Here is a 7,246-nt window from a genome sequence, read left to right as displayed (position 1 = left end):
CTTTTAATAATAACCAAAATATTTGCTTTATTTTCCTTCCTATCGTTTGTGAAAGTTGTCCAGCCATAACCTCATCACAACCTGTCAATCTGTCTAAACCAGAATCCTGACCTGAATCATATCATTGTGTCATTTGTGTAGAAAATATTGAAAATCTTTCCATAGGATAAAACTAAAGCATGTTGTAACTGCAGGAGTTTTACATCATATGTTTTTAGTGATTAAATGGTCTCAGCACATGGTGATTGTCTCTTAAACTTCTCTTTTTTTTCACTTCAGGTTCATCCAACCTCAGGTACTCGCCAGGATCTTCTGAAGGAATTTAGATGTTTTTTTTGCCAACTGAGAAAAAAAGTCCAAACTGTGTGCAGAGTGCAGTAAAACTGACAGAGGAATTGTTTGCTTTGCTGTAGTTGAAGTTTCAGGCTGAGCATACTGCACACACCCAATCACCCCGAAAGAGCTTAAAACTTGAGCAGTAGGGTCCAGGTGTCTTTTCACTGTGTTATCAACACAGCACAGACAAAGACCTTGTGTTGAAGTGTTTGACAGCTGAGGTGTGTGAGCGCAGAGGTCATAAATAGAGATGAATGAAAACCCATTTGATTAAAAAGTTACCTCTGAGATTCTAAAATATGCTTGCAGCATCACAGCAAACACAGCGTTTAGTTCAGAAGAAGCACAATGCTGCAGTGTTTGTGGTCCAAGTATTCCTCTTCACATTTCCTCCAAAGGTCCAGACCTCAATCTGCTCTGCGGTGTGACGATGTGAGTGCACAGAGGTGAGAGAGAGAAACAAATGTGTCCATGTGCACACCCATATAATACATTAAGAGCGGCTGTGGCTCAGTGGTGGAGTTGATTGTCTCTCAACTGGAAGTTTGGGAGTTTCACATGCTAAAGTATGTCCTTAATTGAACCCTAAATTGATCCGCTGCATGTGCTACTGTAATGTGTCTGAATGGATTAGTATTGATCGATAGAGTTGGGCACTTTACATATTAGTGAATTGGTGAATTGACTCACAGTGTAAATGTGCTTTGAGTAGTCTGAAGTTCAAGTCCTCTGACAAGTTACATTTCCGCCACTCAAACCTCTTTACAAGCACAAACACTGTGAGGAGTTTAATATTTGCAGATTTAATGATAACATTTGTAAAGCCTTTGACTTCCAGAGGTTTGGTTTCCGCATCCATCTGTTGACCCGCTTGTTAGGTTCTGAAACAGGATTTCTGGGAGGCCAACCAGCTGTGGAGCACTTGTACATATCGAACAAGAAAAACTTTCACTGGCTCACAACAGAGATTTGAGAAATGTTTGGATTCCTGCTTTGTGTTGTGTGCCTGAAAGACTGACATTATAACAGGTTTTAATGGTTTAGAACCAGGAAAACCTCCCAACACAAAATCATGCAAAGCCTTGGCTTAACTTAAAATAATTCAATTTAATGGGAGGTAGAAAACAAGGTTATATTATGAACTATGATGGTGGGTTATGGAAACCAACATTAAATATTTACAAGGTGAATTAAAAAAGAGAAAGTCAAGATAACATGGCATCCTTACACAGAATCATCCAGGGACAATTTACAGTCAGGTTTAAAATAAACTGATGCTGAGAGGAAACAACAAACACCAACTGTGGTCGACAGTTGGTGTTTGTCCTGACAGGTTTTATAGCGCCAAAGGGTCGAGTAACTTTGATTATTATCACAACCACAACAGCTTGCTTGTCAGGTCTCCATGAAACAGGTTGATCTGAAGGAATAGTTTGGTGTTTTTGAAGTGTTATTGAATCAGGTACTTGTCAATGGGAATTTTACAACTATGAAAAATAAAAACAACGCTGGGGTAAATGTACACCATACTTGTTTGATCTAATCAAAAGTTACGTTACATTTTATAATCAAGTCTCAGTCCAGCTCTCTGCTGGGATCAAGATCATTTTATAAAGACTTTTAAAAATGTGTCCCAATTCTTAAAAGTCCGACCCAGCATGTTTCACTCATTGTAACCTGATGACTGTGGGATCTTTTCTTCTTCTGTATCAAACACTGAAAACATGGACAACTTTACAGAATACTGAATTTACTGAATATTTTGAGGATACTCCACACTTTTTTTTTTTTTTTTTTTTGCACATGCACTCAATCTCTACAGCCTACAGTGGTTTACAAAGATCTTCTACTATGTTATGCCTATATGCTGCTCAACTTCCTGGTCAAAGCCCATCACAGGGACTGTGGAGATGCACACGCCTGGTCCGGTTTGTATACATGATCGACGTAAGCATGCAAATGTAAATCAACTCCCAGCAGCTTTTTGTTTGTGTGTATTTGAGAAATTTGACCTTTCACAATTTCTGTCCAATCAGGTTATCAGAAACACAACCGATTGATTTGTTTAACTGCAGTCTGAGTGTCTCCAGTCCACAGGGTCTATGCAGACAACCTTCGGTGACAAAAAAGTCCAAGCGTCAAAGACCTGATGTCGAGCCATATCATCATGATGTCATGTCATTAGTTCAGTATCTGTTGTCATATGACAAGCAACCATGACTTTTTTCTGTGGAAACTGTGACGTTCATTAATAACACAGTTTCCTCTTTCTTCCACCTGAAGTGCTTTGAATTCTTCAACTCTTGCCTAAATTCCAGCAGAGACTCTTGGATGTATCAGCATCAGTTCGCATGTAAAGAGCTCTGACTCATAGGGTGGGATTTACTTTACGTACCTGTAGTGACAAGAGCAGAAATGCATGTGTGGGATGATGTATACACTCACAGGTAAGCCTGAGAGTCCTCGTGTGGGTGAAGAGCTGTAAAGAGATGTGACCTGATCTCAGCATGCTAATGGCTGAACCAGTGACAGCCGCATACAGAAGTAGATGATAATGATATGCTCTTTGAAAAGTTTACTTCAGCTTTTCTTGCTTCTCTTTTATTTCTGTTGTTTGGTTGCATTCTTAATTTGAATAAACTGAATTTAACCAAATGTTGGTTTTTAGGTCGTTCAGCGCTACACAGAGATGACAAAAGAGAGAAGCTGCAGCCAAAAAATGTCTCTTATTTCAGTGATGGCAGCCATCTGGTGAGTGTTCTGCAAGGTTTTGGGTGTGGCGTGTAAAACAACACCCAGGGCTATGAAAGTCTCGGCGTTTGCTTGAAACACAATGGGTGAACTAAGCTGATGCAAATGACTCCCTTCCCTCGGACTGCACCCTGCTCTTACCTGCAGCACTGGTAAGGTTTGAATTTCAGCTCCGCTGTCCACCCTGAGACCCATTTGGTAAATATTTAGCAACCAGCACTCCCTGGTTTTGATTTGCTGCTCTGTGTGTGTGTGTGAAGAAGCCAGCAGAGCAAACAGGTTACAATACACACAGAAGCTGCAGCCTGACAGCAGACCTTTCATGGTTGACTGAAGCAGCACTGATAGCGTTGGTCAGGTTTGGTGACTTTCTGCAATGCACTCTTGTGAATTATGGAGTGACCAAGACAATATATAGGAAGTGTGTCGACAAGATGTAGTTTAGACTCCTTCGACAAGTCAGCAGATAAAAATAAACAGAGTACAGAAAATAAGTCTGTAAGCATACGAGCCTATAGTGTTGAGTAGTTCGTAAACGTTGTTTCTTAAGGGGCAAAAACTCTGACACATAGTGTGTATTGGTCTGTAAGGCTTTCTGCATTCTAACCTCTCTCCATGTTTCAAAAGCATCTCCAACATTGATCCTAGTTTGAGCAGCTTTCTGCTGCTGGAGCTTATTAGAAACATGCAGATCACTTCTATCTGAAGCAGTTCCACTGCCCGCTTCCATCGCTGCAACACCTGTTCACCTGATAACTGCTCTCATATCTGGCAAACCCAGGGGCGTCCAAAACGGCCTTCAAAGCCCCGCCTACCTTCTCTGGTCCAATCAAATCCAGAGCATTCAGGAGCAGAATCTAAAGTTAGAAGGAGGACATACTGGCTGCTGCATTGTTGTCAGAGAAGCTTCAACACAGCATGTTTCCTTCATGTCTGATCAAACAGTGAGGTCATTTTATGATTTAAACGTGTTTCATATTGCTCCTTCAAAGGAGCGGATCCATACATGCTGGTCCATATTTAAACATCAGTGCTATGATGTTGGATGTCCATACTAAACCTCTGCAACGTTTCTTTCAACACAAGTTATTAAGTAATCTCTGGCCGTTGCTTCCTGCTGCTCTCAATGAGATGATAAAAGAACTTGAGACTTGGCAAGAACCTGATGTCAAGTCAGCAGATATACATTTCAAAGGTTCTGCCAACATATATGGGCAAAACATGGAGCAAGGTTAAAAGACAAGCCGACCCCTGCAGCTTTTTACTACAAGCCCACCTGGAAGCTCACTCAGATTCTGCTGTGACTGCTAACAGAGCTGGCCAATCAGAGGACGGTGGGCACGTAGGGAGGGGAGCCTCGAAGAGACAGCAGCTGAAATTTAATGTTCCAGTCAGAGACTGAAATTAGGGATGACGCCAGGATACAATAAACGAGGACGTCTTTGAGCAACACATCTACAAATAAACAACTTTAAGCTGAACACACTTGGCGTTCACGGGCTGCCATTTGAGGTCGGAAAACGTATGTCCCTGTTAAGACTTGCAGTCAGAATGTAACGCATTGTTGGGGAGAGCCATACTTCCTCGATCTCATTATGGTAACACTTCCTCTAGACCAGTGGTGTCCAAACTTTTTTTCTTGCGGGCCAAAATTGTCGCGTTAGAATCACTCACGGGCCACAGGGTTTTTTTGTTTGTTTTTTTAAAATATTGAAAGGAAGTTTTTGTATTTTGACCTCTTCAAAATACATGTGTTCTAATTTTTTAGAAAGAATAGTCAGGCTTTTATAGGTCTCCGTAGCCAACATGAAAAAGAAAAAAAGAACGAAATATGCGATCTGATGAGGCCTGGGGCCAAAATCTTCTGATTCTTCGATTTGAAGTTAAGGGCCACAAAAAATCCACTCAAGGGCCACAAATGGCCCCCGGGCCGCACTTTGGACACCCCTGCTCTAGACTATACTTGTGAGTTCATCTTTTCCACTTCTCCGGCCTTTTACCAGAGGTTCAAAGCAAATCTGAATAAAGAGTGAAAACACACAAATTGCATTTAGGCTCGTATGTTTTTCAGTAAAAAAGTTGGTACTTGAGATGTGACCAATGAAAAGGAGATTCTAACACTGGTGGGCAGCAGCCTCATCATTCACTTGTACAGGAAATGTCAGGAGCTGTTTGATGACGCTGATATGAAGAGCTTCTTTTGCATAGATATTTATAATGTCACCTGTGCAAGAGGAAGCATGAAGATAGAAACGAGGTTGATTACTGTGAACTCCGATGATTTATAATTGGTAGTAAGTAATCCATATCTTGGTCTAGTTCTCCAGGCGGTCTCACACACTTTTCTAACCTGCTGAGCAATACACTGCAGCGTCGGCTGTGTCAGTGCAGCCCACACATTAAGATGAACGTGATTCATGTTTTAAAAAGTGCCGTGTCTGAGCTGCGGTGGAGACAAAACACTCTGGAAAGAAGAAGAACATTTATTTTCAGAAAAGGAAAAGAATCAAGTCCCGTCTTTGATCGTCCTGTAGTTATGTATGCTATACCAGATAAGACTGAAAGTTAAGTAACTGTGGTCTTCATGGCTTTGGAAGTCAATCTGATAAAAGCTGTTGACTATCTGTAGCTCATCGAATGGTATGCAGTTAAAGCGTCTTTAAAAAGCTTGTAGGCAGCGTGGCAGGCGGCAGCGTGGCAGGCGGCAGCGAGTAGGCTAAAGGCTTCAGACAATTTTTATGTCATGGTTGCGTAATAAAGGGGAGTGAAAATGTGTCAAATTATCTAGAGAAAGCTTCTGCGGAGGCACAGGTGCCACATAAGCATTCTCTCAAAATGAGCCACAGACGGCCTAATGTAACTTTGTGGAGATTCAGAGTGACTGACGCTGAGTGTCACTCTGTCAGTGACAGGTAGGAAGGTTGGTGCATCGGTGTCATTTTTATGATTAATCACAGAGAAAAGGTCCCTTTTATGTCCAAGTTATAGAAGCAAACAGTCTGTACAAATATACAGATTTTTTTTGTTTGTTTCCACTTTAATTCAGCTTTTATACACTGCTTTTTTAAGACTTGTTCACCTTCCTCCTTGTTAGATTTTTATTAGCAGACAAAACGTTTTTATTCATCGGCTCAAAAGAAAATTGAAAATAATTTCAAAGCTGAAACTGTCTAAAAATGAAACTGAAGGCAGAGCTGTCACGGGTATAAAACCTTGGGTATTTTATTTTGCTGTCACTTATCTCTAGTTTTAATAATGACGACATTTGCAGAGAGGATTTATAGTGTTTCCACACTAACTCAAAACTCACATCTGTGTAAACCACAGATTTTATTAAACAAGGATGAGTCTCAGTGATGTCAGCAATCTGTTTCTGAAGCAGACTTTTGAAGCCCACTGGTGGCGTTTTAAGAGCTCTGACAAACTCCAGTTTAGTCACCCCAGTAACAGGGAAAGGGCCACAATCCTCCGGACAAACGACTCCAAAGCACCTGCTCACAGTCCGATCATCCACGCCACATGTTGGGATGAACTCTTCGCCTTAATGTGACCAAAATGGACCAGTTCTAAGAAAAGTGACCCCTGTACAGTATGTGCAGATGAAGACGTGAGCTACACAGAAGTGTTTCGGTTTCGGTGTGGATGTGACTTCCTAGGTTTTATCAGCCAGCCTCAGGTGACCACAAGAAGAACTGCAGAGTTTTTGCACTTCTGCAATGGCTTCATTTTTCAACTTCTGAGGTTGCCACTTGGTGTGAATGATGATGTGAGAATGAAGCAGGAAATATATTCAGCAAAAAATTCCCAGCCGGAGAACAAACATGTTGATGATGTTTATCAAGCAACATGTGACAAACCACACCGGCCGCTCTGTCTCCATGAGACAGGATTTATCCAAGATGTCTGCCTCTTAAAAAGAAGAATTTTCTCGCCGCACTGTAACTTTTGTCTTTGTTCGATAGCATTGAGTAAGGCCTTTTACCTGCTCTTTTGTAAAGTGTCTCGAGCTAACGCTTTTTTGAATTGGCGTTATTTGAAAAAAAGATTGATTGATTAGAAATTGGGAAATATTCAGGAGTGCATGTGTGAAAAGATGAAAATAATTTACCATTACTGCAACAGATACTGCTGAGCTTCAACCATTTCTACTAATAATATA

This window comes from Symphodus melops, assembly GCF_947650265.1.
Source record: "Symphodus melops genome assembly, chromosome: 3".
NCBI lineage: Eukaryota > Metazoa > Chordata > Actinopteri > Labriformes > Labridae > Symphodus > Symphodus melops.
This window is presented reverse-complemented; position numbering follows the sequence as displayed.